This window comes from Rhinatrema bivittatum, chromosome 5, assembly GCF_901001135.1.
Source record: "Rhinatrema bivittatum chromosome 5, aRhiBiv1.1, whole genome shotgun sequence".
NCBI lineage: Eukaryota > Metazoa > Chordata > Amphibia > Gymnophiona > Rhinatrematidae > Rhinatrema > Rhinatrema bivittatum.
In genome coordinates this window covers 67,718,196-67,745,858 of record NC_042619.1, presented here as the reverse complement: position 1 = coordinate 67,745,858, position 27,663 = coordinate 67,718,196, and positions in this window count along the sequence as shown.

Below are 27,663 nucleotides of genomic sequence, written 5' to 3'. Positions count from 1 at the left end.
CTGTCAGGAATCATTAAAAGTGAAGTTTCACAAAAGCCAAAGTTCAAAGAAAGAGAAGAAGAAATCTACAGAATGCAAAAAGAGAACATGAGATTAGCATGTGTCTTCAGAAGATTACAGAATGAAACTGGCTGAGGTGCTTATCTCAATTCAAAGAGAGGTTGAAAGCGAGAAACAAAAATGAACAGTGCAAGAAACCTAGAAACTGCAAGATGAAAGTGAACAGCATGAGAATGAGATGGTAACTGGCCTTCAATGCATCAAGTGAAATCTGTGAAGGACCTTTGATTATGATGGTTTTACTTAATTATCAATTTTCATCATTTAAAAAAAAGTTATATTCCACTTATTACAATGCCATCATTCAAATTGGATTACACATAACACGTGATCAACACAGACAAACTTTATTGGATAGCTGGTTTATTGGATAGTGGTCCGTAGGTACTGTATATTCAAATATATTAAGCCAAGTTCTCCAATGGTCAAACCGCTGATACCCCTAGAAAGTGGAAACTCTGTATGGGACAAAGCTAAGAGCTTCCTTTCATCAAGAGTGGGAAGAAGAAAACCAGGAGTCAAAGCCAGTGGCATCTCTAGACCCAAGTATTTGGGGTGCTCCGGGGGCAGAGAGGCAGACCAGAGTGCTCCGGGGGCAGAGAGGCAGACCAGAGTGACGCTTCCCCCCTCCCGCCCTACCATTAGATTGCCTATAAAAGATACAATTTAAAAAAGTCTCAAGGTCCTTCTGTGCAATTAAAATGAAAAAACACGGCCAGCTTCAACGTCCAGCAAAACAACCATTACAATTATTTCATAGCCTCCTTCAACCAATTCTTCTGTATGGATATGAGAGTGAAGCATAATGTCTAGACAAGAAGGGACAGAATCTCAATATCAAGCCTGCACTTTCAATTCTGTAACACAATCTGCCTCCACAGAAAATCCCCCCGCAACAGACCTAGGACGTTCACCCTTAGAATTCACAATACAAATCCCCCCACAAAAAGCAACTTTCAGATTCTGTTGTCACCTCAGTAACAGTAGCACAGGCATCTTCCACTGCCAGACCCTATCAGGAGAAATTTCAAAAGTTACGCCTGTAAATGTAACACACTGTCCAGGCAATTTTCAAAAGCCAATTACCTGAGTAAAGTGCATGTACACGAGTAAATCCTACCGCTAATTCAATGGCACGTCCTACAGCAGTTTCCAAAACCCACTTCCTCTAGTCAAGTGTATTTACACTTGTAAAACTCATTTCTAAGCATGGAAATGCTTTTTAAAATCAGGCCCTTTGTGCAGTAACATAAAGCTCTAACAAAAAGAAACCTAGAACATATATAGCAAAACTGTTATACCATGGCATGGCTAACTCCAAAGACTCAAACAGTAGCAACTCTACCTAGAGGATAAGTAGGGACTTTAGTACATACATATGCTTGATCTAAGATGTGAAAATCCTCCTTCGGAAGAATGTATTTCTGTCCACTGATCAATCAAAGTTTATAAAAAGAAGTTTTCACAACTTTCTTTGAGCCTCATTTTCAAAAGCATTTACACACATAAATCGGGTTTTACATGGGTAAATGCATTTTACTCATGTAAGTGAGCATTTGAAAATTGCTACAATATACACCATTGAATTGTCCATAAGATTTACCCGCATAAGTGCACTTAATGGTAGTAAGTTTGAAACAGGCACACATGTGCGCGCGTTTGCCAGCTCGTATCCAGAAACAATTGGTCATCTGCATAAAGTCTGAATTTCACACTGGAAAAGGAAATAAGAGCACAGAGAGATTGCAGGTTTATATTAAAGAGAATAGAGGATAAGTAGGGAAACTTTAGTTTTCAATTTTTATCTTGTTTTTCCTAGGAGTTTATCAGTGTTTATTATAACAAGAGCAACAATTATATTTACCTGGAAAAATGAATACTTTTTTCCATTTTTGTTCTTATTATAACAAATACTTCAATTCCCAGGAAAAATAAAATAAAAACAGAAAATGAAGATCCCTAAGGATAAGGCTGAACTCCTATGATCTTGTTAAATATCACACAACTACGGTAACGCTGCTACACTGAGCAGCTGAGGTTTCCTTATGCTAACCAGCACAAAGTGAAAGAGCCGGCTGGCACGGGGACAGCACAGCTCCTTCCTTGAAAGGCACAAATGGTGTCTCCAGGCCCTAACTCACCATCCCCATGTGCTGATTAACAACCCTGCCAAAATAAATGCACCCAAACCAGGGAATGAACTAGAAACCTCTAGACCTAAGGCCAGGGATGTGTTCAGATCAAGCCTGAGAGTTAGTTAACTTCATCTCTCTTCAGATGTGTCTTATTAATGAACTGCTAACTGAAGGCAACAAGAAATCCAAATATGGGCAGGAGCTAATTGATAATATGGGCAGCCAGGACTGACGCTTCTGCCCAAACCCACCCCTTAATACCACATAATACACAAACACAGATTTGGGAGTCAACAGGCCGCAGCTTTATTAAACACCCCGGAGCCCGAGCCATACACATATAACCTTGAATTTCCCCCATTTACACCCATCCGCCGCACACTAGCAAGATGGGCAACCCAGGCTAATCCAGCCTGCAAATTGTATAAACCCAGGCTATCCCAGCCTGCCGGATGGGCGCTCCCCAGGCTAACCCAGCCTGTATGAAGTGCCCACCTTTATCACGTCCCCACAACTCCCGCCACCATCAAGCAAGGAGCCGAATAAATCGACCCCTGCCACCGTCCAGCAAGGAGCCGAATAAATCGACCCCCGCCACCGTCCAACAAGGAGCCGTATCAGCCACAACTGCACCCAGTTGTTTGGCTAGGGACCACTGACCTGCCCCCTGCCAGGTCAGCCACCAGTTACCACAGCACAACCCCCCACCAATCGGCTGGGGTTACCCGCCACCATCCCCACTCCAATGAAGCTGCGACAACTATAAAACCCCAACAACAAACAATAACAACTAGGACGGGCAGGTGGGATGCAGCACCAGATGCCAGGCCGGGAAGAGAGACAGACCCGAAGAATCAGGTAATCTCTCTTCCAGCTACTCCTCCCCCCTCCCAAGCAGACACCACAGGAGCCAATCGGCTCCCACCACTATGTGGTTCAAAAGAACCACCAATCCCAGAGCAGCAAGAAACACGAGGAGCCCGGGGGCCGGCCGGCCACCTCGAGGCTCCCCTCCCCCCTGCATGACGCCAGCCAGGCTTGCATTAGCGAGCCTGGCACCATATTATCTTGGTCGGGCAGGCATGAAGCCTACCCGACCTCTCATTCTAGGTGTTGCCTCTTTTATGAGAAGAGCCAACTCACTATTCCGGAGGTGCCATGTGTGCATGAACTGCAATCAATTAATAAGGGGAATGGAACAACTCCCCTATGAGGAAAGACTAAAGAGGTTAGGACTTTTCAGCTTGGAGAAGAGACGACTGAGGGGGGATATGATAGAGGTGTTTAAAATCATTAGAGGTCTAGAACGGGTAAATGTGAATCGGTTATTTACTCTTTCGGATAGTAGAAAGACTAGGGGGCACTCCATGAAGTTAGCATGGGGCACATTTAAAACTAATCGGAGAAAGTTCTTTTTTACTCAACACACAATTAAACTCTGGAATTTGTTGCCAGAGAATGTGGTTCGTGCAGTTAGTATAGCTGTGTTTAAAAAAGGATTGGATAAGTTCTTGGAGGAGAAGTCCATTACCTGCTATTAAGTTCACTTAGAGAATAGCCACTGCCATTAGCAATGATTACATGGAATAGACTTAGTTTTTGGGTACTTGCCAGGTTTTTATGGCCTGGATTAGCCACTGTTGGAAACAGGATGCTGGGCTTGATGGACCCTTGGTCTGACCCAGTATGGCATTTTCTTACTACTCTGGGAAAAGTGCAGTCCCTTGGGGGGCAGCTAAACAAAAGCAGTTAAGAGCAACAGAAACTTCGAAATGACACTTTTGGGGATATCGTAGAGTAGTCCCACTTCTGTTCTAGCAGCTACTGTGCTGTTAAGGTACTAATTGCAACTTAAGATGGAAAGGAAAGGAACAATTGTACACATCACCCTCAAGATGACATCACAGGATCCTTTTCCATCAAGGATACCTCTCCAGTGGTGGAGAACCTAACAGATAGGAATAGACAAGCAGTAGTAACGATGGATTTGATTACTACATTAGTTCGAAAGATAATTGGGTTTGTGATATCTGTGAGGAACATGTGGTTTGCCAGATGCAGGCAAAAATAGTGGACAAAGGTCAATATGGGTGCGAACAATATGGGGAGGTGTAGGAGAGAGATATCCATGAAATATGTTGAGTTCCACATGAAGGTCCAGCAATCCAGGGAAAAGGTAAATTCTTACTGCATGAATGAGATACTGATATAGGGAAATGCGTTGACGTTTACTAGCGGGCCATGAAAGATTTGTGCAAAGGTTGAGTCTGCAGACAATTATTCTTTGCTAATCTCTGCTACTATTTCAAGCACTCACACTCTGCTAAATCTCAACCCATAATATGTTGTATTGCCATGTGACATTAGAATAGAGCAAAACTGGGCCAGTGTGCCGAAGGGATTTGAGAAAGAATTGTAATAGATGGGGGATGAAGAGAAATGCTTAGGGTGCACTGTGAAGGGGAGGAAGAGGAAGGGACAGAAAAGGGGCGGATTGTTTCAGGCATGTCCAAGAAGATAAAATTAGTGATTAGCCTGTTTAAGGCCAAGGTCAGAGAACCCAAACATTAGGAGAAGATGGTGCACAAAGTTAAAAGCCAAAATAGATCATGGAGCGGAGAAACCCAAGGTGAAACAATGGGCTATGCAAGCTAAATGCAATGGCTAGCGTTTGGTAAAGTAAAAGCAGAGAACCTGCCAAGTTGGTCTTGCTATATGACTAGGCTCTTCCATTATAGATCCTCAGTACTATGCTTTAACATGAGTGAATAGAACAAAAATCCACTCATAATCTTGTTTTCTCTTATCGTAGCTGTGATTGGTAACTAATAATAACAATAGTTATTTTTCATTTGGAAATGCCATCTCTTCCACAAGGGCATAAAGTGCAATAATTTTTTTTTTCTGTCATTATTGCTTAGATCAAAAGTTCCAAGGACCAGGGGAAAAGTACAAAGATTTATGCTTCAAGATACAGTTTCGTTTTTTCAATCAAAACTCATACTGGACATAAAAAGCTGGCGCATTTCACAGAAGTCTTCCAATTACACTGGCTCCAGCTGTGCTTGACAAGAAGATGTAGAAACTGATTTATAGTTCACATAAATAAAATGTAGAGTTACTAATTCCATCTGATTCTATTGCAGTAATAAAAAAGAGTTTGTATGTATTTGTAACCTCCCACCCCCACCCTTCATGGGGGAGCCACACTTCAGAGACTGCTGAGCACTAACAACTCGCTGCAGTGTCTGGAACACCCCCCCCCCCCCCCCACACACACACACAGATTTATGCTATGGGGGACAGGATAACCTTTAAGACCAAAGGCATCACACAAAAAAAAAAAAAATAGTCCTCACACCGAGTGTTGTATTCCTAAACAAGAATAAAGTTTACTGAAGATAAGTCCAAGAGGTAGAAATAAAACAGGGATTGTAAGCTCCAGGGAGGTCTATGCAACACATTTAACTGGACTCCTCTTACTGAGGCATGGAGCAGATCATTTTTTGGTGAGTACCATGGGGTTGTATTAGTCCACTGTTTAGTAAAATCTCAGATTATATGAGCAATAGTCCAGATGTTAGATGATAAAATTGCATCAGACTGAATCATCATCTTTTGGTGCATCTGCAGTTTGGGATTTCATTGAACTGTAACTACCTCCTATCTAGAATCTTCATCTCTTTTGTTAAATGTTTGCAAGACAATGGAGTGAATTCCATGGTTTTTATTTTGGAGTTACACAAGAGCATTGAGAGCAGAGGAACTTTTGAGGAAGGCGCACCTGAGGCCGGTCCCCCCTTGAGAGATCCTGCCTGCTTCTATGATAGATAGATAAAGCAGATTATACCTTCAGTCTTGCAGACAATTCTCTCGCTCTCATAGAACTTAGGAAAAGAAACCCTCCAGAGTCATTTCGGTGGAATTCTCCTCCACCCAGATGAGAAAGCAAAGCATACTCTGTCAGTGGAGAGGAGAAAAGGCCACAATCCCACCTATCCTGGAGCCAGATAGCAAGCAGCCTCTTGCTGCCACTCTCTAGCTCCCTTGTTGATGAGTCTCCTCAGGACGCTAGGAGTCTCCCATTTTATTACTTTGGACCACTGACTTTGGGGGATGGACTTGCTGTCGCTCAGTACACTTCTGCTTACTATTCACCTTATCACCTTCTCCTTGTGCAGAGAAAACTTCTGATATATAGGGGCGCGCACAGAAAACTGTTTTCAATTCAGCTTGTTTTTTCAGTTTGGTTTCCTGTTTTATTTGGTTGAGATCAGAAGATCATGTGTGCAATTCATTAACATTAAATGGAAAGGGAAAAGCAATGCATCCCATTTTTGCTTCTAACATTGGAGTTTTCCATCCAGGCATCAGCAGCAGAGGGAACAAGAGTGTAATGAATAACCCATTGCACCAAAAGAGAGCATGGCACAAACAGGGGCATAAACACTCCGAGCCAACATGAGAAGAGCAAAGCAGCATACATAGTAGCATGAACACCCCAAAGAACTAAAAGAGGGTCAAAGCAGCACAAACAGTGGAATGAGCACTCCAAGGCATCAAATGAGGAGCAACTGGCACCACCATCAGTAGCAAGAACACTCCAAGGAAGTTTAGTGATGGTAGGACATTGGATGTGGAACCTTCACATCACTGAATGGGGAAAGAAAGAAGGATCCTCTGTCTTGAAGAGGAATGAGTCAAGATTTGAGGCAAGGCCAGATTTAAGATTTTGGTGCCCCTTTGAAGCTGTACTGGCATGTGGCCCTAAAGCAAACAGAAACAAGCTCCTCTTTGGCCTAGATATTTGGTACCTTGAAAATCTGGCACTCTAGGCAGTTGCCTATTCCTCAATCTGGGCTTGATTTGAGGGTGGTGGTAAATTACAGGGATTAGGTTTGGTTTGCTCCCAGTGCATAGAGATTGGGAAGTAGTCTGGACATAGAAAGTGAAGAGTAGAGGGGTTGAGGGTTTGGAATCCTCCCGTTCTCCAAAGTGTGATGAACTGAGAGAATTTCATACTTTGACATTGGCAGGATTGGGGCTCTCTAGATATGAGGGTTACCAACTGTCCACTTGATGTTTTTCCAGCTAAACTTTTTTGAATGAGGGAATTGGGAATATGGCCTTCTCTTCTTTCTATTTTGAGAACTAGTCTGTCTCAGGATTGTGTACCAGTGAGACTGAAGCAAGCTTCATAGCATTCATTGTTAAAAAAGATGGGGGCAGATGGAGAAGTTTTAGCCAAATATCATCCTGCTTCTAATTTGGTCTGTCTTAGTAAAATACTTGAGAAGGCAGTATTTTGAGAAAATGTTGGGGTTTATCATTATGAGGGAGTGTATAAGAAATGGAGTCCTACTTTGAAGGAGCAGGCACAGCTCAGTCCTCCTTAAGGGTGAAACCTGCAGGGAATCCTGGGTGAAGGGAGGTGCCCTTCAGCAGAGCATAAGACCTCAGGGGACCCGGGGAATGTGGGGTCCCGGGGAATGTGGGGAGAGTTCCCACATGCTAGGACATGTTATGTCTGAAGAGTAACTGTTCCCTGAAGCTAAGGTGAACTGTATTATTGGCCTTGAGACTTGCAGTTAGGCTGTGCTGCTGCTGCTGCTGTTCCATATAAAGGCTGCACATTGCCTGTCATTAAGGTAACCATCTGCAATAATTGTTTCGTGTGCACTGCTGATGTACCTAATAACTGAAGTGAAGGTCTGCTGCCATTTTGTTTGAAGCCACTTACACTGTAAATAAACTGCACTGAGGTCACAGCCATTGTCTACTGTGGTTTCCTCTGGCTGTGCCCCACCCTCTTGCCCCTCAAACTACCCCAATCATCAAGACTTTGGGATTCCCCTTTACAATCTAGTTTCAGATGTGATTGAAGTCCTGAGACATTGCTTGCAGCTTTAACCAACAGTATTGGAATGCATGCAGACAGGGGATGTGACTCATTAGTACTTATGTTTTTTTTATTTTTTATTTAAGTTTTTTTTTATATACCAACATTCAGGACGATAGTCCCATCATGCTGGTTCACAAGAAACAGGGGTGCAATAATAATAAAACTTTACAATTTGAACAATAGTGCAGAAAAGCAGTTACATATAACAAGGAAATCAATAACTTGGAGTGAGAAGGAAAATGAAGATCAGATAATTATATATATGTATAAATAGCATTGAATAAATAACATTTATTAACGTTATTACTAGCGAAGCGTGTTGATTGATGGGAGTTAAATAATGTTGGAGTTAGGAAATGCCTGCGTGAACAGCCACGTCTTGAGTTTTTTCTTGAATGTTAGATGCTGGGTTCCATTCTAAGATCCGGGGGAATGGAGTTCCATAAAGTTGGACCGGCTGTGGAGAATGCCCGATCTCTAAGCGTGATGTGTCTGGTAGTTTTGGCTGGAGGTACTTGAAGTGATCCTTTGTAAGCATCTCTTGTCGGTCTTGTTGAATGGTGTAATCGGAGGGGGATATGGAGATCGATTGGAGCTAATTGATGGATGTTTTTGAAAATGGTGAGAATGGCCTTGTAGATTATTCTGAAGTGTATGGGCAGCCAATGGAGGTCCATCAGGATAGGGGTTATGTGTTCTCTTCTCCTGGTGTTAGTGAGTATACGGGCGGAGGCATTTTGGACCATTTGCAATGGTTTGGTGTGTGATGAGGGGAGACCAAGCATGATGGTGTTACAATAGTCCAGCTTTGCGAAAATGATTGATTGTAGAATCGTTCTAAAGTCATGTGTGTGGAAGAGAGGTCATATTCTTTTCAGCACTTGGAGCTTATAAAAGCAGTCTCTGGTGGTTTTGTTGATGTTGGCTTTCAGGTTTAGGTGATTGTCAATTAGAACTCCTAGGTCTCTTACTTGTGTAGTATTTGGTACGGTAGGATGGGTGAGTGTGAGGGAGCTGTTTTCTGGTGTGATGAGTAGAAGTTCCGTTTTTGATGAATTTAGTATCAGGTTGAGACTTGTGAGAAGCTGTTTGATATTTTGGAGGCAGGTTTCCCAGTGAGACTGTGTTTTTGCGAGTGACTCTTCGATGGGGATCAAGACCTGGATATCGTCTGCATAGAGAAAGAGATTGAGGTCGGTGAGAAGTTTACATAAGGGTAACAGATAAATGTTGAACAAGGTAGGAGACAGGGATGAGCCCTGAGGGACTCCTACTGACGCGGGGTGAAGAGAGGATTCTTTATTATGAATCTTAACCTTATATCCTCTGTTGCTGAGGAAGGTTCTGAACCATGATAGGGCAGTGCCTGAGATACCTATGGCTGTTAGTTGGTTGATGAGAAGGGAGTGATTGACCGTATCAAATGCAGACGAGAGGTCGAGTAGTATCAGAAGGAAGGCTTGTCCTTTGTCTAAGCCTAGGATGATGTGGTCAGTCATAGAGATGAGGAGGGCTTCTGTGCTTAAGGTTTTACGGAATCCGTATTGTGATGGGAATAGAAGGTTATTATCTTCAATGTAGTTTGAGAGTCGTGAGTTTACCAATTTTTCCATTATCTTGGCTATGAATGGGAGGTTGGCTATCGGTCTAAAGTTGTTAGAATCGTTTGGGTCGAGATTTGGTTTTTTGAGAAGGGGTTTGAGTGAGGCAAGTTTGAGGTTGTCAGGGTAGAATCCTTGTGTAAGGGAGCAATTTATGATATCTGCCAAGGTTTTGGAGATAGATTCTGGAATTGATAGTAGTAGTTTGGCTGGGATGTGATCTGAAGGGTGAGAGGAAGGTTTCATTTTCCTAAGAATTCCTTGGATCTCAATGGATGAAGTTGTGTCAAGTTCTTCTAACCGAGTGTAGTTGATTGAGGGTTGAGGAGTGGTTAGTGGAACAGTGGGGTTCGTGGGGAGCTGTGATAGAAGAGTATTGATTTTGTTGCTGAAGAATAGAGCTAATTCTTCCGCTTTCGATTGAGCTTGGTCATGAGCAATCTCTGGTTGGTTTAATTGTGTGAGGTTGGCTACATAGCTGAAGAGGGCTTTGGCATCGAATACAAGGTTGTGTATCTTCGAGGCGTAGTAGTCCCTCTTGGATCTTAAGGTGCTTGATTTGTATTGATGCAGAGATGATTTGTAGATTGAAAGGGTGTTGGTTCCTGGGTTTTTGCGCCATTTAGCCTCATTTTGTCTTAGTTGGAGTTTGAGCTTTCTTAGTTCTGAAGAGAACCATGGCTGTCTTTTGGAGGAATTCTGGTGTGGTTTTTTTGTAATAGGGGGGCATAGCTTGTTAGCTATAGTTTCGGTGATTGTATTCCATGATCGAAGCGCTGCGTTCGGATCTGTAAGGTCCAGTTGGTGGAGTAGTGGTGAAAGGTGATTGTTAAGGTCTTCAGGGGAGCATGTTTTCCTGTAATTGAAGGAGGGCGAAGGAGTGCAAGCTGGGTTGGTATCTTTTATAGAGAATGAAGTTGTTATGAGGTAGTGATCTGACCACGGGACCTTAGTGCAATTTGGGATAGATGCGGGCTTGATTGCAGCGTTAACGAAGATCAGGTCTAGCGTGTGGCCGGCTTTGTGGGTAGGTTTGTTAACTAATTGAGTGAAGCCTAGCGCTGTGAAGGCTGTGAGTAGTGTTTCACAGTTAGGTGATAGGGTAGGGTTATCAACATGCATGTTGAAATCACCTAGAATGATAGCTGGCGAGTCAAAGTTGATGAGGGAGGAGGTTAGTTCGACCAGTGGTGAAGCATCTGATTCCAAGAGTCCTGGGGGAGCATATACGAGAAGGATTTGGAGCTTGTCTGAGGTGAAGAAGCCGAATTCAAGTTTTGAATTGGAATTGGATTGATGTAGAGAGAATCTGAGGTCCTTTTTAGTTGCTAAAAGAATACCTCCTCCCTTTTTTTTATGACGAGGAAGCGAGAAGAAGTCGTAAGCCTCTGTAGGTAGTTGATTAATTATTGCTGTGTCTGATGGTTTTAACCAAGTTTCAGTGATTGCACATATCTCCGGTTTCACGTCGGTGAGGTAGTCATTTAAGATTACAGACTTCTTCGTTAGAGATTGAGCATTGAAAAGGCTTAAAGAGAAAAGGGTGAGGCCTAGAAGTTGCGTAGAAGGAGTGATCAAAATTGAAGAGAGGGATTTAAGGTTGTGTTGTTGGGCATGTCGGAAAGAAATTCTTTTAGGTGGTGTATAATGTTGAAGAATTGGAATTGTGAAAAATGGGGCCATTTGTAGGGACTATGTTGCGAGGTTAGAAGGATTAAGAAGGAGGGGCTATGTGAAAGTTGGAGGCTTGTATGTGCAGGTTTGATGAAAGCTAGAGGCTTGCAGGGGATGGTGTATGAGTACTTGAAGCTTGCAGGTGGGTCATGAAGAGTGCTAGAAGCTTGTAGGTGAGGCTGGATGACTGCTGTAAATTTGCAGGTAAGGCTGTATGGATGCTGGAAGCTTGCCGGTGAGAATGGATGAGTGTTTGTAGCTTGCATGTGAGAATGGATGAGTGTTTGTAGCTTGCATGTGAGGATGGAGGAGTGTTTGTAGCTTGCAGGTGAGTCTGGATGAATGCTGGAAGCTTGCAGGTGAGGCTGTAAGAATGCTGGAAGCTTGCAGAAGAGGCTGGAAGAATGCTGGAAGCTTGCAGGTGAGGAATGCTGGAAGCTTGCAGGTGAGGCTGGAAGAATGCTGGAAGCTTGCAGGTGAGGAATGCTGGAAGCTTGCAGGTGAGGCTGGATGAATGCTGGAAGCTTGCAGAAGAGGCTGGAAGAATGCTGGAAGCTTGCAGGTGAGGCTGGATGAATGCTGGAAGCTTGCAGGTGAGGCTGCAGGTGAGAAGGGTGCATGGATCGAGGTTCAGGTGCGGAGGTAGCGAGGTTGTACGACTGGCGTTCTGACAGGGTGAGAGTCTTATTGTAGTTGTCTGTTACGACGCTGTAGAGACTGGAATGGATGAGGTTGGTTGAGTGGGGCTTTTATTCTATACGGCTGAATCGGTAGGCTCCGTACCTTTGCTAGCTGCTACCTTTGTTGTAGATTTAGGTTATTCCGCGGGTATGGCTCGGGGCCTACTCGGGGCTCTACTCGGGGCGAGACAAAGGGGCAGGCCCCTTTGTCGCGCTCCTTAGGCGCGCGACGCACGGCGCACGGCGCCGGTCTGACTCAGATTTAAAGCCCCTCTGGGCTGGCTCCTATTGGAGGCTTGCTTCGGCGGGCGGGGCTTCCGATCGCGGCGATTTTTGGCGCGGAGAAAAGTTAGCAAAAGTTTAATTTTTTACTTAACTTTTGCCTCGCTGTCTGCGCTGGGCCTCCTGGGTGAGGAGGGAGATTTTTCAAATGTTTGACTTGTCTGCAGCATTCAATACTGTGGACCTTGATCTATTACCGGTGCAGTTGTCAGTGCTGGGTGCAGGGCCTGTGTAAGGGTATTAGGCACTCAGGGTTAACCTTAAATGCTTGCACCTTGCCCCCGATCCTGTCTTTCTTCACCCTTCACCCCCACCCACACACAGTTAAAAGTATTCATTTATAATAACATATTTTACATTAAAAACAACAGTCAAAAAGTACAGTCTTCTGAGGTAAAACTATGACTTACAACAATATGCATATTATATTTGCATGCTCTGCTGTGGTGCCAACCAGAAAACCCTGTGAAAAAAAGACACTTGTAACGTATATAATATTAGGCCTTTTGAAACACTTATTGGGTGTGTGCTTGGCCCTCAGAAAGCCTTGAGTAAACGTCCCAACCTAAAACAGCACTAACTGCCAGTACTCAAACAGTAACAAACTAACCTATGAAAGTCAACATTGCAAATACTACACCAGCTCTAAAACACCAATACAAATCCGATTAGGTAAACAGAACAAGTCAGACTGCTGTAGAAACTACACGCTAGCAGAATACCTCACATCAGCCTTACATACACAGAACACAGACTGGACCCTTACCTAATGTAGAATTTATTTTCTGTAAATTCTGCTTTTCAGACACTTCAAAGCAGATTACATTCAGGTACTGTAGGTATTTCTATGTACCTTCAACAATATCCTTACATCAGAAACGTGCCATTTCTTTAGCAGGACCCGTCCAATGGAACATGCTCCCGCCAGACATCCGTCTTGAGATCTGCTACGCTTCCTTCAAAAAGAAAATTAAAACCTGGCTCTTTAGCCAAGCTTTTCCAGAACTATGATCATTTTTTTTTTTTCACCTCCAGCTATTAAGATTTTCTCACCATCGCAATATTCATGTCTTTTATATTACTTGACATTTATTCCAATCCCTTCTGCAGATCACATTTAACTTTGACAGTTACGCCTTATTTTATGATTTGGATACTCAAAGAGACTTTACAATTTTCTCAATGTTAATTTTTGAATCTAGTTTTCCCTGTTTCCAAGTTCTATAACCTTGTTATATGTACCGCCTCTTGGCGTAATTTTATGTTTCAATGTAAACCGATGTGATCTGTATTTTAATACAGGAACACTGGTATATAAAAATCTAAAAATAAAAATAAATAAATTTCTCTGTCTCCAGAGGGCTCACAATCTAATTTTGTACCTCAGGCAATGGAAGGCAAATAACTTGGCTGAGGAACAACAGCAGAATTTGAAACTTAGCTTATCTGGTTCACAGCCCACTGCTCTAACCACGAGGCTACTCCTCCATTAAAAATAAACAAAAACTGAAATGAAAATGGCAACAAGCCAGATTCTGTAGGCAGTGCAACAATGGAAAAGCAAACATCACCATAAAACAATAGAATCAAGAAATGTAAAATATCAATCATAATAGTAAAACCATTCTAATGAAAAGAATACATATTTTAAAACAGCTGATGAATACAAGATCTAATAATTAAAGTTTCGTTGTGAAATTTTTTAAAAATATTTTTACAAAAGGAGAATCAAATACTCAATAATTAAAACTAATAAGGATTTAAAAATCTCCCTCTCTACATAGCTAGGAACTTTTAATTTCCAGTCACTGAGATTGTTGTGGATTAATGTGGGGCTTTCTTCTCTCTCACACATGCTCACTAATATATACGCACTTTCTAACTTTTACTCACTTTTGTCCCCCTCCGGATGGCAAAATCTGCATCGGCCTCCTCCTTCGGTAGACAGGATGACTCCTCTTTCTTCAGGCCATGCAAGCCCAGGCTGCTTCTAATCCTGCAAGGCTGACTCTGCTTCAGCTCCTGTCTGCTCCTTCTGGCCTCTTGCTCCTTTCTTCAGGTGACACAAGCCCATGCACTCCACCTCCTGAATCCTGCCTGCAGTGAAGGAATTGTTGGGTTGGTTTTGACAGGGCTCTGGGAGGGTGTTATGTTTAAGGTGGGTTGGACTGAGTACTGGATTATATATTATTCAGGGGACTGGGTTCTTGGTATGGGGTAGCAGATAGTGTGCCAGGTGGATGCGGTGGTGATTTTTAATAAGATTGTAAACTGCTTAGTACATATTTGGTTTAGGCAATATGTTAAGTGGTTTAAATAAATTAATTAAGGAAAATCCCAAGGCATAGAGGGGTATAGCAGCAAGCAGAGTGGCATCAGCACCCCAAAATACTGAGTGAAGAATAAGGCATCAAAAAGGAGTGGCTACAACCTTCCCAGGCACAGAGTGCAAAGTGAGGCAGCCAGAGGAGTGGCATCAACACAGCATAGACCCTGAACCAAGAAAGAGGCAGAGCATGAGGATCAGGCTGGGCGGCAGAGGCAACAGCAGCAAGGCTTCAAGAGCCCAAGGCATTCAGGGACGGCAACTGAAAAGAAGTTTCTTTCTTTTCAGAATGGCTTTTCTTTTAGACCACGGTACAATGTAACCAGAAGACAGGAAGAGAAGGCTGGCAGCAGCAGCAGCAGCAAGGGTGACAATTGGAAACACAGCGAGATACTGAACCAAAAGAGAGGCAGGGCATGTGGAGGGGCCCGAGAAGCAAGCCACAGCCGCAAGACTGCAAGAATCCAAGGCATTCAGACAGGAGCGAGGGAGGAGAACGTTTTTCCTTTTTCCGTTGGGTCAAACTTATCCAGTGTGAGCAGGAGAGAGGCATGGCACGAGGGCCAGGCCAGGCAATGGCAGCAAGAGTAATGAGTGTCAACACAGCAAGGCGCTAGGAGCAAAACTGTGAGCATTGTTTGGTGTAGCTGTGCATTCAGTTCTCCTGCTACTCACATGAGTGTTCAGGGAAACTCTGCAGAGGGAGCTTTACTGTAAGGCATGCAAGTCCACTTTGAAAATTTGGGCCAAAGTCTGCGTATTCTTTCTACAGGCTCTTATAAAATTACTCTCTTAAAGAGCACTATTTCTTTCCAAAGGTTTTGTGATCAGTAATGAATGTTGTACTCAAGCTAACTCCTGATACCATCTACAGCAATAATAACATGTCTTTTATATTGCTCTAATAATGCCCCAGGATCCCGTTTGTTTTATTTACTGTGGCCTGTCATTGGCATGAAAGTGTTACAGATATTCATAACTCCCCAGCAAAGCTCCTTCTAAGGAGTGACTAGGTGTGTGCAAATTTGTTTTCATGTGAGCAACAATTTTTTTTAAACCAACAGTTTTTGAGCATGAGTATTAGCATTGCATTTCTGTATATAGCACAAAGAAAAATGTACGTGAGCGACCATGTAAAACCTGTGAGTGATGCTCTAAAATGTATGAGAAATCGCTCATGTGCTCAGCTTAGAGGGAACTATGCTCCCCAGTGATTGATAGTTGTTGTCCACACACTGCTGACCTTTTATTTGGAAGCTCTTCCTTCTATGTTTCCAGTTACTCCTTTATTGTCATCTCTCCAAGTCCCCCATTCATATTGTTTTTGTCTATACTTTATGTAACTCCTTGGCTAATAGTCCCAGGTAAAGGCCCCAGGAGCCACACCTCAATCACAATCTCTGAATGTTAACTCTTGCCAAGTTAACATTCCCTAAGTGGGGGGAAAGACTAATCTTTTAGGACTTGAGTGCTGATCACCTTTAATTCAGCATTAACGTTTACTAATAATCACAAGGGTGTAACTCTGGAAGCAAGTTAAATGTCACATTCTGAGCTCTTAATAAATCTGTGACTTTAGCTTTAGTAATTTTATTAGTAAAACCAATTCAAATTGTATTTTGTCAATTCTTCTCTTCCTTATGGTTAGGCCTTATGGGTGGACCTCCAGCCCATATGTTGGGTAAGCTTAGTCTCTGCTTCATATTAAATGTTACTTTCATTCATTCTACCTCTCCTGTAGTTCTTGTTTCTTTCTCTCCTTCATCCTAGTGTATTGATACCTGATAGTTACCTTGTTTACTCCTCCCATTATCTCCTTGAGATGGTAAAGAACCTAAGGTTGGGTCCATGAAGTCTCCTTCTCTCCCTTCTATTCCTTCCTCCAGAAATGAATGGAAACCAATTTCTCTCCAGGATTCTTTACAGTCCACCCATGCTCTCGGACCAAGGGATACCACTCTCCTAGAGTGCATACACTGAGCCCCTGGGGTTAGTACTCAAGCATGTTAGAAAAATAAACATAAGCATCTAAAAAAGGGGAAACCAAACTATGAGATAAGGCGGGTGGAAACAGTTCTCTCGGAGGAAACCCAAAAAATGATCAGGTTTCTAGATATGGTCCTCAAGCTTTCAGACACAGTCCTTCAAAAGGTGAAAGCTCTCTTTCTCCATTCTGAATCCAGGTCTCAATCCAAAAGACCCAGAGGCCTCCTTAAAAATAAAGAAAACCAGGGGAGAGCCATGGACATGCTATCACTTGAAGATTTAACTGAAGATTCCACAGCTTAAAATGGTGGCAGGAGTTTACAGCATAGGAGCACACCACTTTCCATCTCCCATATGGGGGGGGGGCTAAAACTCACACTAGGTACCTTTCTATTCCCCTACGCCAATGGAGTTCTCCTTTTGGGTTGTGGAAAATCTGGTAGAATTTCTACGTTTAACCTATATGGTTCATTTTCATTTCCTATTCTTTGTGCATTGACATTCAAGTGCATAACTACCAGCTGACCTCAGTTTCATGGGACAGCCCTTATTCAGCACATATCTTCTACTGGATGTTTCGCAGGTTATAAAAAAAATGCTGTCAACTCACGGTGCCTGGGGTCTAGGGATATGTCACACAGACCTTGTGGTTACTTTTCCACAATCTGCTTGTATTGTTCAGCAGCAACCTTAAAACTTTATTATCTTTAAGTCATATGCCATGTGAACAGGGAACAAACAATTCCAATTCAAAAGAAAGCTGCTTCAGAAATGTCCCTACCAGCATCTGAGAGTATCTTTCATTGATCTGCATGGGATGGATGACTCATTGCACAATAACTCGGCTATTGTGCCAGAAATTGAAAACAAATATTGCTTAAGTTCATAAAATTCTTGAATTTCGTTATGGCACTTTACAGTTCACCCTCTTAAATTTTACTTTTAAATTCTATCTCATAATATGTCAAAAACAGCCTCACAACATTATAATTACAAAATTATTCTCTGCTGTGCTTCCATCCCCTAGACTTATCTCTGAGATAAGCTGTTCCAAATTTAGAAATTCAAATGCCTGCAACTCATGCAAATATATTATAGAAACCTGAGTACTTAACACTGATTTCTAATGCCACTCTAAAAATCTCTTTTTCTAGCTTCTCTATATTAGCCTTCCATCTTAGGGCTTCTCAAATCTATCCTAGTAATCCCGCAGCAGTGGTGCACACGTACATTTTTTCCCATTTTGTTTTTTTTGTTCTTGATTTGTTATTACATTTTGGTTTTTGTTTCATTTTATTTCATTTATTTGAAATGAATAAACAAAAACATGAAAGAAAAAGACAAAAAGAAAAAAAATTGTGTCACAGCTGCTGCAAAAATCATCCCCCTCATAAATTGCTCCCTGGATCTTCTTACCCCAGGGGTAGACTTAAGATTTTGCCGCCCCTTTGGTGCTTTCACCCCTCTCCCCCCACCTCCTGTAAGGGTCTGTTACAGGGTAGCAGAGGGTTGTTCTCTGCTGAATGAAAGTCAGCAGAGTTGGATGGCAGCAAATCATAACCATCCCGCTGCCCCTAAATGTTTGCTGCCCCAGGCACAGGCATAATGGATGCCTGTTGATAAATCCAGGTCTGCTTACCTCAAGTCTGTTCTTCACAGGGCTTGAGCGATCCCCAGCGGCTCCTGCCTCACTGCTTTTACAGTTGTAAATGGCGCTGGCAGGCTGAGGCAAGCACTATTATCAATTGATGCTGCTGACCTCAAGCTGCCAGTGCCATTTTCAATTGAAACACTGCGAATGGCTCCTGCCCCAATAGGAAAGAAAACTTGGGGTGAGAAGTGGAGGCAAAATAGAGGTAGGAGTTTATGTCTTGGAATTTTTTTGCTGCAGGGTGACCTTTTTTTTTTTTTTTTTTTAAACAAAACAAAAATGAAGGAAATATTTTTTTCTTTCATTTAAAAAAAAAAAAAAAAAAAGAAATTGTTAAAATTTCCCATTTTGTTTCCAACAAATGCTCATCCTTACCCCACCAGTTAGGTTTTCTGGATATCCACAATCGAAATGCAAAAGCAATTTGCATATATGAAAATCTCTTTCATGAATATTATAAAAACATAAGATTTGCTATACTGGGTCAGACCAAAAGGTTCACCAAGCCCATAACCTGTTTCCAACAGTGGCCAAACCAGGTCACAAGTGCTTGGCAGCATCTAAAAGGTTGCCCTTCTCTGTACCTTCTCCGGTGCAACTATATCTTTTTTGAGATGCGGTGACCAGAACTGTACACAGTACTCAAGGTGCGGTCTCACCATGGAGCGATACAGAGGCATTATGATATTTTCTGTTTTATTGACCATTCCCTTCCTAATAATACCTAACATTCTGTTTGCTTTTTTTGACTGCTGCAGCACACTGAGCCGACGATTTTAAAGTATTATTATTCACTATGATGCCTAGATCTTTTTCCTGCGTGGTAGCTCCTATAATATGGAACCTAACTCGAGTAACTACTGCATGGGTTATTTTTCCCAATATGCAACACCTTGCACTTGTCCACATTAAATTTCATCTGCCATTTGGATGCCCAATCTTCCAGTCTCGCAAGGTCCTCCTGCAATTTATCACAATCCACTTGTGATTTTACTACTCTGAATAATTTTATAGCAACTGCAAATTTGATAACCTTACTTGTCGTATTCCTTTCCAGATCATTTATAAATATTTTGAAAAGCACTGGTTCAAGTACAGATCCCTGAGGCACTCCACTGTTTACCCTTTACCACTGAGAAAACTGACCATTTAATCCTATTGTTTCCTGTCTTTTAACCAGTTTGTAATCCATGAAAAGACATCACCTCCTATCCCATGACTTTCTAGTATTCTCAGAAGCCTCTAATGAGGGACTTTGTCAAACGCCTTCTGAAAAACCAAATACGCTACATCTACCAGTTCACCTTTATTCCCATGCTTATTAACCCCTTCAAAAAAATGAAGCAGATTTGTGAGTCGACTTCCCTTGGGTAAATCCATCTTGACTGTGTTCCATTAAACCATGTCTTTCTTTATGCTCTACGATTTTGATCTTGAGAATAGTTTCCTCTATTTTTCCCGGCACTGAAGTCAGGCTCACTGGTCTATAGTTTCCCGGATCATCCCGGAGCCCTTTTTAAATATTGGGGTTACATCGGCCACTCTCCAGTCTTCAAGTACAATGGATGATTTAAATGATAGGTTACAAATTTTACCTAATAGATCTGAAATTTTATTTTTGAATTCCTCCAGAACTCTGGGATGCATACCATCCGGTCCAGGTGATTTACTACTCTTTAGTTTGTCAATCTGGCCTATTACATCTTCCAGATTTACAGTGATTTGGTTCAGTTCATCTGACTTATCACCCTTGAAAATCATATCTGGAAATGGTATCTCCCCAACATCCTCATTAGTAAACACGGAAGCAAAGAATTCATTTAGTCTTTCTGCAATGGCCTTATCTTCCCTAAGAGCCCCTTTAACCCCTCGGTCATCTAACGGTCCAATCGATTCCTTCACAGGTTTCTTGCTTCGGATATATTTTTTAAAGTTTTTATTATGTGTTTTTGCCTCTACGGCCAACTTCATTTCATGTGTTTTTGCCTCTACGGCCAACTTCATTTCAAATTCTCTCTTCGCCTGTCTTATCAATGTTTTACACTTAACTTGCAAATACTTATTCTTTTACCTATTTTCTTCATATGGATCCTTCTTACAATTTTTGAAGGATTTTCTTTGGCTAAAATAGCCTCTTTCACCTCACCTTTTAACCATGCCGGTAATCGTTTTGCCTTCCTTCCATCTTTCTTAATGCGTTGAATACATCTGGACTGCGCGTCTAAGATTGTATTTTTAAACAATGTCCAAGCCTGTTGAACACTTTTAACTTTTGCAACTGCACCTTTCAGCTTTTTTCTATTTTTCTCATTTTATCAAAATTTCACTTTTGAAAATTTAGTTTTAGAGCTGTAGATTTACTTATTGTCTCCCTTCCAGTTATTAGCTCAAATTTGATCATGTTATGATCACTATTGCCAAGTGGCCCCACCACTGTTACCTGTCTCACCAAATCCTGCATTCCACTAAGAATTAAATCTAAAATAGCTCCCTTTCTCGTTGGTTTCTGAACCAATTGCTTCATGAAGCAGTCGTTTATTACATCCAGGAACTTTATGTCTCTTGCATGTCCTTATGTTACATTTACCCAGTCAATATTGGGGTAATTAAAATATCCATCCTCCTGTTGACAAGATGGTCGAGACGTTTGTTCCAGTTTGAATGGTAACTGACTCTTGCTAAAACATTTTTTGATGTGCCCCTGATGAAGCTGAGTTAGCGAAACACCGGCCTGTGTAGGGCGATAAGAATGTTTTGTTAGATAAGAGTCTGCTTCATCTTGAATTCCACGGATGGAGGACTGTTTTAATTAAAAAGAAAAAAGTTCTATAAAATTTTTTTTGCAGTATTAAAGAATTAAAAAATGATGAAGGTGGATGATTGAGTAGACCGGTTAGTGTCTGTCATAAAGACATATAACGTCAGGCTTGCTGACACCTTCTTAGGCTAATATTTATAATATTGCGATTTCCACAATTTGTTGTTATTAGGTAATTAAAATCTCCCATTATTACTGCACTGCCAAAATGGTTAGCTTCCCTGAGTTCTCCTAGGATTTCATCATCTGTCTGACCATTTTTCCAGGTGGATGGTAGTATACTCCTATCACTTTACTCTTACCCAATACACATGGGATTTCTACCCATATAGCTTCTACTGAGCATTTAGTCTCTTGTATGATCTTTATCCTGTTGGACTCTATACCCTCTCAGACATTCAATGATAAGTTGCCATCCATTCCTTGTGAGGTTTTGAATTAAGAATATTAATGAAGCGAGAGAGAGGGGTCTACCAAATAGTAAGAACTGTTGCTGTGAGTAGGATTGCTGTGAATATCCCAGAGTAAACTGTGATGATTACCTGCAGAGTTTTGGAGGACTCGGGAATCAGAGTACTGGAGCATGGATCTTTGGCCCAGTGAAAACTGTGTTCTGATAAGAAACCCACTTGTGGGGATCCAGACCTTCACAGTCACCCCATCTAGAGCACATAATAAGCACATTTCACATTTATTGGAGTGGAGGAGTAGCCTAGTGGTTAGAGCAGTGGGCTACGAACCAGGGTTCAAGTCCCACTGTTGCTCCTCATGGCCTTGGAAAAGTTACTTTACCTTCCATTACCTTCCATTACCTCATGTACAAACTTAGATTGTGAGCCCTCTGGGGATAGGGAAATACCTATAGTACCTGAATGTAATCCACTTTGAAGTGCAAAAAGTGGACTATAAATCTAAGTAAGTTGGTGAAAGAATTGTACCTATAGCAGGAGATAAGGAGACAAACAAGTAAAGGAAAAGAAGGAGAGGAAATGAAAGAGTGGGACAGAGCAAAAAGATGGATGTGTCCTTGAAATTTCAGGCCCAGGACAACATGTTCATTGCAACTTGCCTCCTTCTGCAACATCAGTCCTAGCTGCACACCTTGGATTTTCAGTTTCTAGCTCCTTAGGTTATCATGGGGTAGAAGGAAGAGTCTAGGACCAGACTTTGCATGGAAGGAAGGGAGGTCTGGAACTGGGTTGGGAGGGTGGAAGGACTAGATATTAGATGGCATGGACCTGCAGTACAGGAACCTAAGATGCAGCAGATGGCAGCATCCTAAACACTTGAGGAGAATGGGAAGAGACATTGCAAGTTGCAAGAGAAGGAAGACAACCTTCCATCTCCAAAATTTCACATCTATCTTCAATCACCTCTTAGGGCTGGGGCGATATATAAGACAGGGCCCTTTCCCTATCACCTAAACCCACTTAATAAATACAAACACGTAATATTTCCAAGCCCAGATACTTTTATTGACATATAGCAACCCAGAGGGCAATATTCAAAGCTGGACAAAAGTCAAGATATTTCTCTCTGCCGAGCAGATAGATTTTTTGTGCACAACTCATTGTGCACACAAAATTTACCTGGATATAAAGAGGCAGTGTTTGGGCATTCCAGGGATGGGGGATAAACTTTAGCTCGTACGTGCAGATATTAAGTACAATAGAAGCTATGCATAGATGTCTCGGTGGAAAAATACCTCACCTAAAGTTATCTGGATAAAGCTATATGTGTAACTTTATCTGGGTAAGTCCAACTAAATATCCAGATAAAATGACACGCATAACTATCTGGATAACTTACCTGCTCACTGGCTCTCTGAATATTGACCTCAAAATAGGGAGGAGGAATAGCCTAGTGGTTAGAGCAGTGGGCTACGAACCAGGAGGCCAGGGTTTGAGTCCTGCTGTTGCTCCTTGTGACCTTTTACCCTCCATTGCCTCAGGAACAAACTCAGATTGTAAGTTCTCTGGGGATAGTGAAATATCTAAAGTACTTGAATGTAAACCGATGCGATATCTCAGATCAAATGTCGGTATATAATAAATAAAATTGCAAATGCTATACCCAGCACAAAAGGAAACAGTAAAATAGAAGAAGCAGAGTCTGAATAAAGTACATAATGTTATGTGTGGCAGATCCACGGCATGGCCCCTTCACCTTTCTACAGTGACTCAAGCCTCTGGTTCCTCCTCGCTGGTGGCGGTGGGACATCAGCTCCGTCCTTGGGCCTCCCCCAGTGACTCAGGCTTTGCCACAGTGCCTGGCATTCCAGGTCCTGCTTCCACTTGGGCCTCTCCGCGGAGAGACGCTGCTACTCATGCCGTGCCTCTCCCTAGTTGTATGTGCGTGCGCACCATTGATATTTAAGTAGGGACCGCGGCGGGAATCTAGCTGCGGCCCCAGATGATGACGTCAACCTAACTACAGTATTTAAGCTCAGGCTCTGCTCCCTAGCATTGCCTTTGCAACAGGTCTCCTCGCTGGTTGAGTACTCGTTGAAATTCTTCTCATCCCTGCATTCCTGTTCTTCGTGTTCCTGGTTCTTCATTTCTACCCTGCTTATGCATCGGACTGACTACACGGACATTGACTTTGCTTTGCCTGACTTTGTCTTTGATCATCTCCAGACCCAGACCTCTGCTGTACCTGACCTCACTACTGCCTATCTGCAGACCCAGACCTCTGCTTCATCCGACTACGCATTGCTATCTCCAGACCCAGACTTCTGCTTCGTCCGACTATGCATTGCCTATCTCCAGACCCAGACCTCTGCTTCATCCGCCTTTGACTATCTCTGTGATCTGACCTCTGCCTTGCCTATCTCCGTGATGAGACCTTAGCCTTGCTTGCCACTGCCTTCGGATCGCCACCAGCCCTGACTCAAGCCTACCTTTGGACGCCTCTTCAGCTTACTCCCGGGATGTGGTTTCTTCAGTCTTTGGCCTGCTTTTGCTCGAGCACCCTCTGTCTGCCTTTGTTCCATTGGTGCCCAAGTTTCCAGGACATTACCCAGTCCGGGGTAAGACTGTACCATCTCTCACCTGCTGTCTCTGGGCTGAACCAATTCCTACTGCAACTACATACAGAGGCCCACCTAAGTCCTGCCGGCCCCGGGATCCAAAAGCTCAACCTGCGGGGAATAAGGGCTGGTATAGGTGAAGCTCCAGCTGGCTCTGTCTTTCAGCCCACTCTGCCTGCCGACAGTGGGGACTCGTAAGTCCTTCCCTACGGGTTGCGTCAACCCCACCTCGGCCCAAGGGTCCACCTCCAACGTAACACATAAAATGACTATCATTCTTTTATTCAACAGAAGATAGCACTCAAGGAAAGCAGACCATTGGTGGGACCTGTCAATCACTGACAGTCAGAAGGTGCAAAAATAATCCTTCAGCTATGGGATGTATTAAATGACCTTTTGCCCCTATTGAATAGTTGTCCAGCTCCAGGGCTTTCACCTCTTGCTCATGGTCCTGTGATAATTAGGGTCCTGTGGCTATGGGTGATGGTGGCTTTTTGGACATGCTAGATAAGCGGGTTGCTATTGGCAGGGTTCAAAGCCTTGCCAAAGGATGAGGCTGAGGTCTGAGATGGCTGTTAGTCTGTCCCAGATTTGAGGAATGTGCAAACTATATTGTCCATGTGTTGTTGTAATCCAGATGTATCATTTTAAGTCAGAATCCATTAGGACCCTGTATGAACAGGTAAAGCCTGACATTTATATTCAAACAGGTCTCTCACCAAACTTAGGATTGTCAGACTGTTGAGCTTGTTACATCATCATCATCTCATCATTGCATCTTTTCAAACCACAGAGGCTGCAGTTGAAGGGATAGAGCAAAGAACTTTCCCCAGAAGCTTCCACCACATACTGCTAGCCCTTCATAGATGAGTTGGCCTATATATTCAGAATCTTAATTAGAGACAACAGTGGAAGCAGCTCAAAGGGAACATGATGGGTGCAACAGAATGCATGCATGTAGTGCTTATTCCCTGAATAAGAAGGTAAGAAATGCTATGCTGGGTCAGACCAGGGTCCATCAAGCCCAGCATCCTGTCTCCAACAGTGGACAGGTTGGGTCACAAGTGCCCGACAGATCCCCAATAGTTGGATCTATTTCTTGTATCTCACTCCCAGTGATGAGTGCTGGCTTTCCCAAGTCTGCCTGGCTAATAACTGTTTATGGACTTTTCATTCAGGAGATTGTCCAACTCTCTTTTGAACTCCACTATGTTAGTTGCCTTGACCACATCCTCTGGCAACAGATTCCATAATTCCATATCTTCATTGTGAAAAAAATATTTCCTACAAGTTGCTAGCTTCATGAGGGGTTCCTAAGAGCATAAGAATTGCCATACTAGGTCAGACTGAGGGTCCATCAAGCCTACGATCCTGTTTCCAACAGTGGCTAATCCAGGTCACAAGTATCTGGAAGGATCCCAAACAGTACATAGATCCTATGCTGCTATTGCACAATTATAACTAGTGGCTTTTCTCTAAGTCTACATGGTTAACAACAGTTTATGGACGTTTCCTCCAGAAACTTGTACAGACCTTTTTAAACCCAGCTATGTTAACTTCCTTAACCACATCCTCCAGCAATGAATTCCAGAGCTTCATTGTGCAATAAGTGAAAAAGTATGTTCTCCAATTTGTTTGAATGTGCTACTTACTTCATGGTATGTCCCCTAGACTTTGTATTTATTGAAAGAGTCATAACTGATTTATATTTACTAATGATTTTATAGACCTCTAATCATATCGGGATGTCTGGGAGGATGGCTGGGAGGCAACCGCTCCCAGACATCCCACTTGTGTACTCGTCTACCAACTTCCCATCACACACTTGTAATTTAGGAGTCATTATTGATAATCACCTTTCTTTTAAACCATTCATTAAATCCATCATAAAGGATTGCTATTTTAAGCTACAAACGATAAAGAAACTCAGACCCCTACTACACTTCACTGATTTCCGCACAGTACTCCAGTCTATTATTTTATCGAAAATTGACTATTGCAATGCACTCTTCCTTGGCATTCCCGCAACACACGCTAAGCCATTACAACTCCTACAAAATGCCGCCGCTCGGATACTGTCAAACACAAAGAAAAGAGATCACATCACTCCCACACTTATCGAACTACACTGGCTCCCTATACAGTCACGAATTCTATATAAAACTCTATCTATCATACACAAGAGTCTATTAAATTCCAACCTCAACTGGCTTAATCCCCTCCTCCTACCTCGCACCTCCAAGAGACCTACCTGCCCAGCCCTCCAAGGAACACTTCGTGCCCAATCTATCAAATCTTTTAAACTCTCCTCTACTATAAACAGAGCCTTTTCTCTTGCCGGCCCCACCATATGGAACTCCCTGCCCCATGATATTCGCATGGAGACATATACCCCCACTTTCAAAAAGAAACTTAAAACCTGGCTCTTTCAACAAGCCTACCACATGTCACCCCCTATTACATAAAACTCCCCTGTGAATTTTACAATGTCATTTTGTTATGAACGCCTTATGTCCGCTGATTTTGTACTGTGCACTCTCATGTATATAGTTATAGTTACAGTTCTATTGCTTTGCATCTACCCATTGATGTTTGTTATATGTAAGGGCTCCTCCCAAAAGTTAATTGTATTTTTCCTAGTTCACTAAGTTATCTGTTACATGTAAGGGTACCGCCCAAAAGTTTTTGTTTATTGTGAACCGATGCGATGTGCGAACGGATATCGGTATAAAAGAGATGTTAAATAAATAAATAAATAAATATCTCACCTCAGCCATCTTGTCTCCAAGCAGAAAAACCCTAAACTCTTTAGATTTTCCTCATAGGAAAGTGGTATGTGATGTACACATATGAATTCTGAATATGGTGGCCAAATATCCTGAGTCTTGCCATGCCTATATCCTGCAGTCCTCCACCTTCTTCAACCAATTTGAGAAAGGCCATTATGGTCTGCTACTAAACAGTCTTTCTCTGCTACAGTCGATCCAAAATTAAACTGAATAACTTTATTTAGCATCCTTATGTACCTCTCTTGTCATGGCTCTACATTAGCTCATCAGCTTCCGCATTCAGTTCAAATTACTTCTCAATTACAAGTGCATTTCCTCTACAGTTCCATGACTCCTCTACTCTCTTCCCTCCCACTTCGCCTCTCATGACCTCCAATCATCAGGCAAGCTGTTCTTATTTGTGATCTTCTCCTTCATTGCTAACTCTATACTTAGCTTTTTCTGTTTTGCAGCACCATGCGCTGCTGAAATAGCCTATCTGATTTGGTGCAACCTGCTCCATCTTTGGCCATATTTAAGTCCTGCTTAAATACTTTGAGGTCAATATTCAGTAAGCCAGTGAGTGTAAAAAAGATAAGGGGAACATTATGCTTGTAAGTTTTACTGGATATTCAGCAAGACTTACATATATAAGCCTCCCACTGAATATATTCAGATAAAGTTCTGCATGTTCGCCTCTATGCAGACGATAAAGTTCGCCTCTATGCAGACGATAAAGTTCGCCTCTATGC